At 38.0% G+C, this 13,022-nt stretch overlaps 1 protein-coding gene across 7 annotated transcripts in view; it reads right to left on the bottom strand.

Annotated features, from left to right (window-relative positions):
* The window catches only part of EPS8 (epidermal growth factor receptor pathway substrate 8), a 199,053-nt gene that overhangs the window by 96,874 nt on the left and 89,157 nt on the right, over nucleotides 1–13,022 (bottom strand). Inside the window, exon 1 of one of the 7 annotated variants that reach the window (XM_032391807.1) lies at nucleotides 229–2,304. The exons of 5 other annotated variants lie outside the window; for them this stretch is intronic. The gene's annotated coding sequence lies outside the window, so the exon portion shown is untranslated. Of the gene's footprint in view, nucleotides 1–224; nucleotides 2,305–13,022 lie in introns of those variants that run through there. One more of the 7 variants, XM_032391806.1, reaches the window with a different exon arrangement.

Consider the following 13,022-nt stretch of genomic DNA (forward strand, 5'->3'; position numbering starts at 1 on the left):
AATCCCCAAGAGGCAGGACTCAGAACTCTGAGGAACCTGAGGTACCAATTTCAACAAGTTCAGAATCCACTTGGAATACCAAATGGGAATTTAAAATATTGTCAAAAGGCTACCTGGGACTAAAAGTATAACTGCATGTTTCAAGGTCTACAAATATCCTCTGTAATAATTATGCCTCTGAGAGCCCTCCTTAGCAAAGTAAATATTCACAAACTCAAACTTACCTACCCACACAATCCAGGCAAGACTCCTCTAAGCGATCTTCCAGGCAATACCGAGAGGACATTCCTCTCAGTTCCCTCTTGGTGCCAAGTGACCTTCGGCATATCAACAGAAAGGGTGGGACTCTAAGCTTCAGTTTCAGCATTGTACTGTAGTGAACAAAGTTTCTCCTTTGGTTTCTCTAGGGCGTTAACTAAGACTTCCTCTTCTTGTTAAGTAAGTAAACATAACCACTACTACATGTCCAACTCTTCCCTAAGGTGATAAAATAAAACTTTAAATGTTGCAAATAACAATGGCTAACACTCATTGAGAACTTACTATGTGCTCTAAACTAATACTATACACACAGACACTATTATTATTCCCATTGTAAAGAGGTGGAATCTGAGGGATAGAGGTTAATAAGTAACTTGCAGGAATTCCAGGTACGGCGATATGGTTAAATGAGCTAATGAAGAAGACCTTCCATGAGAGATGCCTAGAAAAGATGAAAAAGAGTATAACAAAATTTTAAAATAAATACACAGCTTTACTTACAAAAAAGAAAACCCCCTGGTACTAAACCAAAGCTAGAACCAATGGCCAAAGCGGTACGCACAAAAGCAAATATTGCCAGTTAAGGCCTCCAGGAAGGATCACGGATGTCTCTTTAGCACTTAAGTATAACTGAAATTGGTAAGGAGATGCCCCCTCAAGTAAGGATAAGGAGCTCAGAAGAAAGTATTCTCTCAGGAGAAGAGTCAGGCTAGATTTCTGGCCCTGCTTTTCCTCAACACGGGATATAACCTACCCAACTGTACTCCGGTGGTCATGTAAGGGCAGAAGAAGAGATCTCAGGCACACAAGGTATAAGTTGGTGTGGAGGTCCTTTCATAAAACCAGAGCTATTTTCAAAAGGCTGCCATCACATTAAAAAATGATGAGGAGAACAGGACAAAGCCACCCACTGTCTTAATAAACGTCAAGGGAACTTGTCTCTGAAATCTGGATAAAAGTGCAAAGGAAATGCTACAACCAGAAATTAAAAGCCCTATGCCTGTGTCACAACAATTTTGAAGTCTGAATTTGTATGAGAATCTTCAAGCTAAGAAATTAAGATAAAACTGGGTTCTGTGCTTATGATATCCCTGGAGTATCTGGAAGAAACAAACATGAAACCACTTTAGAGTAACACTCCATAAACAAGGCCACATGGGATCTCTAAAAGCTAGAAAAACCAAACCAAACCAAAACTGAAAAACAATCCCCACTGAAGATGAGCCTGTAATTTAGAAATTACAAAATATGTAAAAAATGATTTCCTGTGATTGGGCCATTAACGAGTATACCAAACAGAAAATTTAGCACTCAACTAATTTTGTAATGTGAAGACAGAAAAACAAAGCATTATTATTAAGAAATGGAGGAAGAAAAAAAGCCTATAAAGAATAACTGAAAAAAAGGTTTTACAAAAACCATACAGAATTTATATGCAAGATACACACATTCTCTGCATAGAGCACCCAGAGTTCTCATCAAGTTTCTATAACTTAAAAAGAGAATAGCGTTAGTATAGATACACAGAATTTTAAAAACATACCTAGAAAAACAACAGTCAATGCAGGAACTCAGTTGTATGGTAGAATCTATTCCACACCAACTTTCCCTCTCTACTATTTCTGACCACTCTGCCCTTGCAACTCCTCATTGCTGGAAATTCTGACCCATCCCCCAGTCCATTGCGAACCATCTCCAGCACCCGTGCAAAAAGGATGGAGTGGAAACTGTGATGTGCCACCCAGATCCCCTTTCAGGACTGAATGATTTATTCCCCTACTGCACTGCTGCCAGCAAACAGCCCTCAGCTATCAGCTCTCTTGAGAACGACCTTGGCTGAAGATTCTCCTCACACAAGCTCTTGCTCCCTTCCCAGGGCAGCCCACACCTAAAGACTGATTGACACGGGGAATATAAAGACTTGGCCCTCTCTCCCCAACTGGAGACAAGGGTGAACAGCCATCGGTATTCAGAACTCCCCACTGGGTCAGATCTCCATTAAGACTGCACAACAGGGGCGCCTGGTTGGCTCAGTCAGTTAAGTCTCTGCCTTCGGCTTACGTCATAATCCCGGGATCCTGGGATCGAGCCCTGCATCGGGCTCCCTGCTCAACGGGGAGCCTGCTTCTCCCTCTCCCTCTGCCGCTCCCCCTGCTTGTGCTCGCTCGTGCTCTCTCTCTCTGTCAAATAAATAAATAAAATCTTAAAAAAAAAAAGACTGTACAGTAGCCTAACTTCTCTTCTGCCCACTACTGGTTTCTCCCTTCCCTCCCACAGGGGTTGATCGAAAGAGCACTTTCTAAGAAACTTCCAGCACACTAATTTTCATCTCAGAGTTTGTATCCTGGGGACCCCAGACTGCAACAGAAGAGCATCATAAACAAAAAGGACAGGATATGGGGCAGCACTTTAAAGGAGTGAGAAGAGAAAAATAATAAAGTTTTGAAACCAATGAGGAGAACACCAGAAAGTGCTAATATCTCTTTGGCGAGATCAGTAGCACAAGGGAAAGCCTTTTTCAAAATAAATAGTATAATCACAAAATTCCAACACAACATTTCAATTGTCTTGCTGAACTTGAAAGCCAAAAGGGATCTTACAGGGTATACCGATTCCGACCCATCTTTTTAAAGATATCATCTCTTAGGTCCATGGGTCTGCTAAATGCCAAAAATGTCACTGCTTAGATATGGGCCATTTATACTCCTAAGACAGTCATCTTCCTAATAATAAGTTACTGGTACATTTAATTCCCAGCTGGAGAGCAAGGTTACCAGTAGAGATGTATGTATGCAATTTCCATCTTCCTTCAATAGTCATGGAAAAATGTGCAGCAACCAAATCTATCATGTTCCAAAAAAAAGTATTTTTTATGGCTACTTCTGGTAAATGCTCTCTCTTAGGATGGTGAGGAAATAAAAAAACACCCATGAGCCTTGTTTACATTTGTCCCATGGTCCAAGCAACAGAATTTTGATATACCTTTTGGTTCTAAACCATCAGTAAAGATGCTAATGATGGCTTTATAAAATATTAATCTGGTTCAGGCTGGTATATAACTAATCATTATAAAGAATACTAATAAAAAACTGCATGGACTAAAACCACATTCACTCATATGCACGCTCAGGATGCCAAATACATGGGACCAATCTAAGCAAGGTTCCCAGGTATTTGTTGATTGTCTCACCCTTCTACCATAGGGCAGATTACCAGAAGTAGCCATGAGAAATATATTTGGAACACAGAAGATTTGGTTGCCATAGGTTTCCCTCTAACTACTGAAGGAAACTGGGAATTGTACACCCACAGCTCTCTACTCGTAACCTTGCCCTACATTCCACACTTTGTAACCACAAAGACAGAGGCAGACAAGATAAGCTTTAGCAAAACGTATCAAGTAAGACCACGGAATGGCAATGACAGGAAGTCATTAACATATGTTATTACGGCAGGCAAGCAGAATGGATCAACAATGTCACAATACATTCACTTTAGGATTATGGCAGAACTTCATTCTCAGTTCCTTCATTCTCAGTTCCTGTACATCCTCAGTTCAATCACAGCTCCTCGTCTGTCATTCATTACTTCCTCTCCTAAGAATCACCATCTGCTTTGTCTTCTGTAAACCACCCCTTCTGCTCCTTCTGACTTTAAAACTGTTTTTTAATGGAAGAAAGAAACTAATATGTTACTAATCTGAGAGAATCCAAAAGAAGTTTCTAAACTCTAAATTGCACATTGTCAAATCTCAATTACATACAAGTTAAGCTAGCTAAATTCATATGGGTAGAACGATCAACCAAATGCTTTAACAACTTATCTAGAGATGAAGTAGCAGTGCAATATAATTCATATTTGGGGAGAATCATATAAAATTATTAATATATTATAGGCATACAAAAGAGCAAATATGCATGGCATGTGAATGAGACGAAGAACCAACTTGTTCTTATGAAAAAAGACTGAATGAGTTACTGTCATTTTGGAGCCACTGTTTGGGCACAGAATCTGGATTAAAGGTGGAAAACAAACAAACAAACAAAAAATATGATGGACACTTCTCAGAATGAATAAATACAAACAGCAGGATCAACAATATTTATTCTTTACATAAGTTATTTAGAAGAGTGGTAGCATAATTAAATTTTCAAGTCTACAGATGGCTTGAGTCTCTCGTAAGTTAGGGAAATACTGATTTGAGAAAAATGAACTGCAAAATTATGTAACAGGGTAAATAAGGTAAAATGGTAGTTTCACCTTAAACTGGTAAAGTTTAGGTATATACTCAGGGAAAAACCACACAAATTCATTTGGTTATGGATTTTAAATGTCATTTTTCAACCTAGGAATCACCATACAGTTCTGGTAAGTCACATTCTTGTTTGGCAATTACATTCAAAAAGAAAAAAAATTAATGGTGAAAAAAAGTGATTTCTCATTTCTATTCGTGTCCTATAACCAAAGACAAGTAGTAAAGTGTAAAGACCTCAGCACTAAGAAACTGAAGACTTGTGTTTATGCACCAAGTCTGCCACTTAATAGCTCTGTAACCTTGGGCAAGTAACTTAACCTCTCTCGGCCTCCATTTCCTTACCTGTAAAAATGTGAGATCAATGAGACAAATTTGTAAGTTCTCATTCAGGTCTATTCTAGAACATTTACATAGTTCAAAGTTAAAAACCGAAAATCTACTTAATTAGATTTTGGCTAAAACAGAGTAAATGGCAGTTTTATACTTTTCAACATAAAATGGTAACTTTTCAGAAAAATGAAATCACTGAATAGTCACGATATCTACCAGCTGAGCTATTGACGGGTGCTAATAATCACGATATCTAATGATAAATGAGGAAAAAGTATTAGCTGCTTATGAGAACATCTGTCAATTTGAAACAACACTTTTCATAGAACCTTCAATTTATGCTGAAAAATTCTGATTTAAATAAACTCTGCTAAAGCGCAATAAGTATAAAGAATTTCTGGGAGGCAGGAAAAATGGAAACTTTTGGCATATAGTAACAGTATTTCCTATCATTATTAAGATTTCACTCAGAGCTTCCTCATTTCACCTGATTCAGAAGGTGCTAGCATTCCACATAATTGGCTCAGTGAATGCCTATCAAAAGAACTGACAGGATGTTCCTTGTAAAACACCATTTCTTAAACACATCATCCCCCACGACCTGTGCTTTCCACAAAAAGTTAAACTCTAAAAAAAAGAGAAAAAAATGATAGGACTACTTTAGTTTATTAAAATCATGGCGTGCTTCTGGATTTTTAAGTGCCATTTGGAAAGAAAAAGGCATTTCATTTAAGACCACTAATCCTTTCCAGAGTATTTTTACCATAACTCTGTAATACAGTCAAGAAATTATCACATTAGCTAGGTAATGAGACTTAACCTAAAAACTATAATCATGTGCTAAAGCACTGGGAAGAAAGTCACAGAGGAAGAAAGAGAGGGGGGCAAATCAGCAAATACAGAACATGAAATACAAATGCTCCTAAGGTACTATTTTATCAAAAAATCAGCAGAAATGCCCAAGTTTAATTTCAAAGCGTATACCTACTGAAATACTGCAAAGAATCGTCATATATATCCTTGAGCAAGCCGCCTTGAAAAATTAAATCAGGAAGCATTACAACAGACAGAACGAAATGCATGTTTTCATTGTAGCAGTTTAGAAAAAACTGTATAAATAGCTGTCAGAATGACTTAGTTTAGGTCATCCTTCAAAAATAAAACCTGCAATTAAATTCGCACATCAAGTGATCCTTGAAGCTCAAATGTTACCAATAAGTAGGGATGGTAGAGGGCACTTAAATCAGACAAGCTGCACATAGAACTGGAGTCACAGAAAGAGAAGCCATTATAGCAAAGCTTCAACATGATCCGAAGCTGAATGTCATGGTATTTCATATACTGTGATCATATCAGATAGACTGATACGAAATTACCAGAGGCTATATCCACTTTAAAAGCGATTTAACTTCTTTGAATATCACTGGACTAGAGTTTGCACAGGCAGAAGAATATATACTGATATGGCCTTTGGCTGAAGTGTTAATACAATGAAAGTTTAGCCTGGTTGCGCAAAATATTAAGGATTACTTTCAAGTTTATTTTCAGTGAATAAAATATTGATCCTCCAAACCAATTCTTAATCTTTGTTTAGGGTGCAGTTTCAAGACCTTTCAATGACAATTCTAACACTAGTATCTAATTCCTTTGTATTTGGGACATGGGGCTATGGAAAACAGATTCAATAAACTTACGTCAAGAAGTGAAATGTGATGGTCAAAAGAGCCATGGATTCGAAACCTAAAAGCTTAACTTTTTCCCCAGGCTCTACAATTTAGTCACATGACCTGAAGCAAATCATTAATGTAGGCCATAGAATACAGCTGTAAACAGCTCAGGTTCATGTGCAAAACGGGTACAAAGACCAGTGCCGGCGCTGACAGCTGTCTGACTTCGGCCAAGTGACTCCACTAAGTCTGCTGGCTTGTCTACGAAATGAAAATAATAGTATCTTCTTCAGAGGCACTGAATGGAATAACGCATGTAAAGAGCACAGCATGGTGTAAAAAAGTGGTTAATTAATAAACGGTTAGCTTAAAAAAAACACCACTACTTCTCTGGGTTTTTTTTACCTTTTAAGTAATCTACCTTGGATGTTGTCTTAGAATAATTTCCTGTGCTTCATGTCGTCTTTATCAGGTCACTGATTACTTAAGAAAACTAAGCTTTCTCCATTTTAAAAGAATTTTGTTGGGGTGCCTGGGTGGCTCAGTCTTTAAGCGTCTGCCTTCAGCTCAGGTCATGATTCCAGGGTCCTGGGATTGAGCCCCCGCATCAGGCTCCTGCTCAGCGGGGAGCCTGCTTCTCCCTCTCCCACTCCCCCTGCTTGTGTTCCCTCTCTGTCTCTCTCTCTGTCAAATAAATAAAATCTTAAAAAAAAAAAAAAAAAAAGAATTTTGTTCACAAGTAGGTAAACCTTCTGTATTTGCCTTTAAAATCTTTTTTCACTTTGGCTAAATAGATAATTAAGTATTATTTTATAGTCACCTGTGATCCTATTTGGTCAACAATCCAAACCTTTTGGTATTTTTGACAAAATTCCCAAAGTCTTTTCGAGATCAAATTGATAAGTTTCCCAGAGGGCCCTGAGAAAATCTCAAAGAATTTGTCTCTCCTCTTATAAAAGAGAGATGATAGTATAATTAGGTTTATTTGGTATGGTAAATTCCATGGGAAAGACTGCCAAATAAGAAGTGTGATAAACACTCACCGGTTATATGTTTATGGATATATCTTATTAATATAGGTATTCCAGAAGTTGTACAAAGTTCACAGAAACTTGTCAATACACTCTTTGTCCGGTTATTACCTTAAATTGTTGTATGCCGCAGAAATAACTAAATTTTCCTATCAAATGAACTGTCATCAGATTTTAACCATGACTATTTCTAAGTCTTCTGTCATCCACAGAGCTACTGTTCTGCTCCGATTCCTTCCTGAAAGTGTTTACAGTCATCTACTATGAGAATGCTCCAGGATGGCATCACTTGAAAAACTTTAAGACTATGCCACTGGAATGGGTAAGAATTTCCAGAACTAATGAAGAAACTGATGGATCCATAAACCTGGTAACCAAAGATCAAGCAGAATAAGAATTAATTATAAGGGATGAATGAACTGATGTGGATGATTATAACTTGTCTGAAGCAGCACTTTTGTTCTTTAATGCTATATTTTTCAGATTTAAGGAAACCTTCTCCTCTTAGAATTTGAGGATTTTGAATCCACTAAGAATTTGAAAACTCTTAGTGAGTATTCTTATTTTCATGGCAATATAGTTATTTGCATAAGTTCAATAAGTCTTTCCTCCCTGTAACAAGACACCATTGTAAACATTGGTTATATTAGAAAGACTTTGACTGGAATGCCATATTTGAGAATGATATGCACAGAATCTGATATGACTGGACAGCTTTAAGGAAGTAAGGTTGGCTTTAAGGAGCCAATGCTTATAAAGCTCCCCTTCTAAAAACTGACTAGTAGCTTGCTTATAGGATTTCTGCCTAATAGGTAAGTAAGGAAGGTCACTTACTAGCAGAATCTAGGAACCTCAAGATATTTGGGGGACCTCAAGAAGAGAGGAATCCACCCACATCTATAAGTGTTGCAGGCAAAATCTGACAGGGAGTCATTGGCTTGGTCTCCTAGCCTCAAGAGGCTTTTAAAAGTCCGATCTTAGATTCCTCATTAGAAGTTCCAGCAAAGATGACTTTTAAAAAGCATATATGGTGAATCATTCTTCTTGCTGCACTGATATAAATAATCAGGCCAAGTTAATAAAACAAGACTTATTTTGCAAACAAATTGGTCTTACTTAAACTATCTTCAATTGAAACAGGGGTGACTACAGACACAAAAATTAAGTTTCAATGGAAAACTAGAGTACATCCGCACGGCTATTAAATTCTAGTCCTCTTCACTGTCTTTAAGGTTTTGTTATCTACCTAGAACGTGCCAGATCCTGATTTCTTCTAGTCTCCTCCAATACCTAGCCACAATTCTTCAAACTAATACTTCCAATTTTTCTCCTGCCCTGCTGACTTGGAATCACTAAAAATTAAAAGTGTCTCTTTCCCAAAGCCCAGCAAGTTGAAGCTGGACAACTTGGTATCGTCCTCAGAGAAATCACCACAACAGCTCATGGTGGACAACCTTCCTGCCTGTTGCTCTGTGGACCACTCAGAAAGTTCACCAGAGCACCTGATAGCATCACCAGAGACATTCAAACTCCAAACCAGGAAAACCTGCCAGATTACTACCATCTGCCCTCACCCCATCTAAAGATGCTTTGAGTCAAATATCTATAAATATTCTTCATGACTAACTGCCCTCTGGACTCAAAAACCATGTTTATGGTTTGTTCTAACCATTAACCTTTTTTTTTTTTTTCCTTTTGTCTCCATAGAAATATCCAGGACAGAGAAACTGGTTCAATGGGCTATGGGACAATCCAGTAAATCATTTTCTAGACCGAGAAAGTTCTTTTTTTTAAAGATTTTTTTTATTTATTTATTTGACAGAGAGAGAGATAGAGAGAGCAGGAACACAAGCAGGGGGAGTGGGAGAGGGAGAAGCAGGCTTCCCGCCGGGCAGGGAGCCCGATGTGGGACTCGATCCCAGGACCCTGGGATCATGACCTGAGCCAAAGGCAGACGCTTAACGACTGAGCCACCCAGGCACCCTAGACCGAGAAAGTTCTTGACGAAGTTTCCGATGGGGGAATGAATGACATGGTGCAGGACATACTACCCCCAAAATATGGCACTTTGGCAAACTGAATATTTTAAGGCAAAGTTTAATTTGTCAGTTTAATTTGCAGATCCAGCCAAAGACCCTAAGAGGGTTGAGGTAAACTTTTTCCACCCCTACACTCCAAGATGCTATCCTTCACTCTCACCAAAACTGCACGTATATCACTTGAAAGATCTATCCCAATTTGACAGAGGAAAATTTTTTTACACAATTCTTAGTTTAGCAGTGATCCCTTATTAAAACTCTTTGCCCATAACTTCAAATTTTTCTTGCTGATTTTTCACTTTTCTTTTAGATCAACAGGATTCATTCTGTTAGTTGTCAGAATAGATTCTTTATTGTGTATGTATAAGGCATAAACATATGTAACATTTATCCTCTAGACCAAAATAAACATACACCTTGCATTTATGTTGTCAGTGTCAAGTTCTAACTTAAAAAACATAATGTAGACCTATTCTATATCTGCATCTTAAAAAAAAAAAGGTAGTAGGTTAGGTCTTTCGGTAATCTCAATAATGTCAGATATTATTCCCTAAATTAACAACCACATTTGTATTTCTTTTTTAAATCTGACACATCTGGCAACACTTTCTATATACCTGCCCAGATTATTCTAATTACACTTATTTTTTAAAGATTTATTTATTTATTTATTTATTTGAGAGAGAAAGAGAATACCTTGGCGGGGGGTAGGGCAGAGGGAGAGAGAGAATCTCAGGCAGACTGCAGGACAAGTGAAGAGCCCAACTCCTCGATCTCAGGACCCTGAGATCAAGACCTAGGCCAAAATCAAGAGTCAGAAACTTAACCAACTGCACCACCCAGGCACACCTATTCTAGTTACATTTAGTCCAAAACCAAAAGTGCCTGTTGGGTAACTGCCAAGTTAAGATCATTTTACACATTAATCTAATGCCACCTTTTCCATCTTAAAGACGGCATACCTTAATTTTTACTGTAAACACAGAATTCCGTTTTTAAGATAACCAATATGTTGACTATGCTAGTATTAAAGCATCATTTCATTTATGTAAGGATGCCTATTGTCATTCTTTCTTTATTTCCTACTGACTTTGAGTATTACAGTATTCATTCACATAACAGAAAAGTTCTTTGGCTTCTTAATAAGAAATCAAAATATAACCCACGAGTCAATCAGTCCCTAAGGCTTATGAAATTTCAGAACTTGATGTCAAAATCTACTCCACGTTTCAGATTCCCAGGATAAACTGTGCACTTTACATATAAGATGTATTTCAAATACCACCCAAAAATCTCCATTAACTGACTTCAACAGTAGGGAAGACTAAGATGCAGAAAGAACAAGACAGCTTTTCTTTTCTTTTTTTTAAAGATTTTATTTATTTATTTGACACAGAGAGAGACAGGAGAGAGGGAACACAAGCAGGAGGAGTGGAAGAGGGAGAAGCAGACTTCCCGCTGAGCAGGGAGCCCGATGCGGGGCTCGATCCCAGGACCCTGGCATCATGATCTGAGCCAAAGGCACATGCTTAACGACTGAGCCACCCAGGTGCCCCCAAGACAAGCTTTTCTGACTGTTAGTAAATTTTGTTGAAAGTTTTCTCTATCTTTAAATATAGAAATTAATTCAAATCAACTATAATTCTATTTTAAAATTTGGCTGCTATGATATAGTGAGTACGTATTAGATAGTCGCTTACATGGATTTTCAGTAGATTTTTACACAGTTCTTTTAGAAATACGCATACATATGCATAACTCCCACACAGATTCTCCTGGCATTGCTGCTATTTTGTAAAGGGGCTCGTTTACAGACAACTCAGTATCTGTGAGTAATAGATACTGCTTTCTTGTTAAAACCTCTCAATCCTCAAGGTTTCCCCCCCCAAAATTAAAATAGCATAAGATGCATTAAAATAATGAATCTTCAGTTCAGTTTGTATCATTTTGATTCATTTAACAATGAAATAAAATTCAGTATCAAAACAAAAGATCACCTAGGTATCCTGTTAGGGAACATGAAAAATACTTTGTTTACTTAGGGAACATGAAAAATACTTTGTTTACTTCAAGAACAAAGAGTATTCTGCACTCAATTAGGATTCCACTAGCCTAGGGATCCATGCCAATAAATTAAGATAAGCCAGCAGATCTTCTACTTGCCTGCTAGATCTCTAAACCAATTTGTATTCATTTACGGGGACTGTCAGTAATTATAGCAGCAACATGCTTCATCTCTACCACTAACTTTGCAAGGACTGAAATCCTTCCCAGAGAGTGTGTGTACGCACACATTCTATAGTTACATGGCATTTTCACTTGCATTATTCTTAATTCTTTTACTTTTGTTACCTTATCAAAAAAAAATTTTTTTTTTAAGATTTTATTTATTTGAGAGAGAAAGAATGAGAGAGAGAGAGCACATGAGAGGGGGAGTGGGAGAGGGAGAAGCAGATTCTCTGCCGAGCAGGGAACCCGATGCGGGACTCGATCCAGGGACTCCAGGATCATGACCTGAGCCGAAGGCAGTCGCTTAACCAACTGAGCCACCCAGGCGCCCTGTTACCTTATCAAAAATTATACAATGGGGTTACACTAGTGACTCTCAGTCATACGGTGCCTCAACCACTACTCAGTAACGACCTTGGACATCAGACCTGTAGAAATCTCACTACAACAGCCCTGATCCACCACCAAAGAACAGAGAGATGGGTGAGGGAAAAAAAATACAAATGAAGGGGAAAATATGAATTTTAAAAATTCCTAAGCTCTGTCAACAGTGTCTTAAACATTTGTTGGAAGTTCGTCTCATGTAGTATTGAAGGGGAAAGGAAAACTTTTCCTTTGTCCCCTTCCAGGTTCTTTGGCTGGTCTAATAATTAAATTGACATAAAACAGATTAACAGGAGAATAACAAAATAAATCCATATGTATGGAAGCTCTTAGAAATAAGAGCTTCAAAGAGGTAACCAGAAACAGGCAGCTTTTATATGTTTTAGACAAAGAAAGAATGTACTTGTGAGGAAGTGAAAAGACAAAGGGGTTTGGGCTTGGGGTAGGAAATTCGTAAAGAAGTAGTAACGAGGTTTGTTCATACAGCCTTCTCAGACTTGAATTCCCTCTCTTTGGCAATAAGGATGCTTTTTACCCTCCAGGTGCAGGGAGGATACCCTTCACATGGGGAATTTATTTCCTGCTTTCAGAGGGAGAGAAGAGAGTCAGTGTCCTTCTCGCATGGGCTATTTAAGTGACTTTAATTCACAATGATCAATATGCCAAGGCGGTATATTTTGGGGCAGCCTGCCCCAAACCCATCAGTAGGCTGACTGGTTCATAAAAAATACAGAATTTTCCCTTTAGGTTATATTGGAGATATAGATACACATACTAAATAGAGTTTGCCCTTTAGGTTTATCTGTATTACAGATCTACATACACA

Source organism: Phoca vitulina, unplaced genomic scaffold (genome assembly GCF_004348235.1).
Source record: "Phoca vitulina isolate PV1807 unplaced genomic scaffold, GSC_HSeal_1.0 scaffold64, whole genome shotgun sequence".
NCBI classification, from domain to species: Eukaryota; Metazoa; Chordata; class Mammalia; order Carnivora; family Phocidae; genus Phoca; species Phoca vitulina.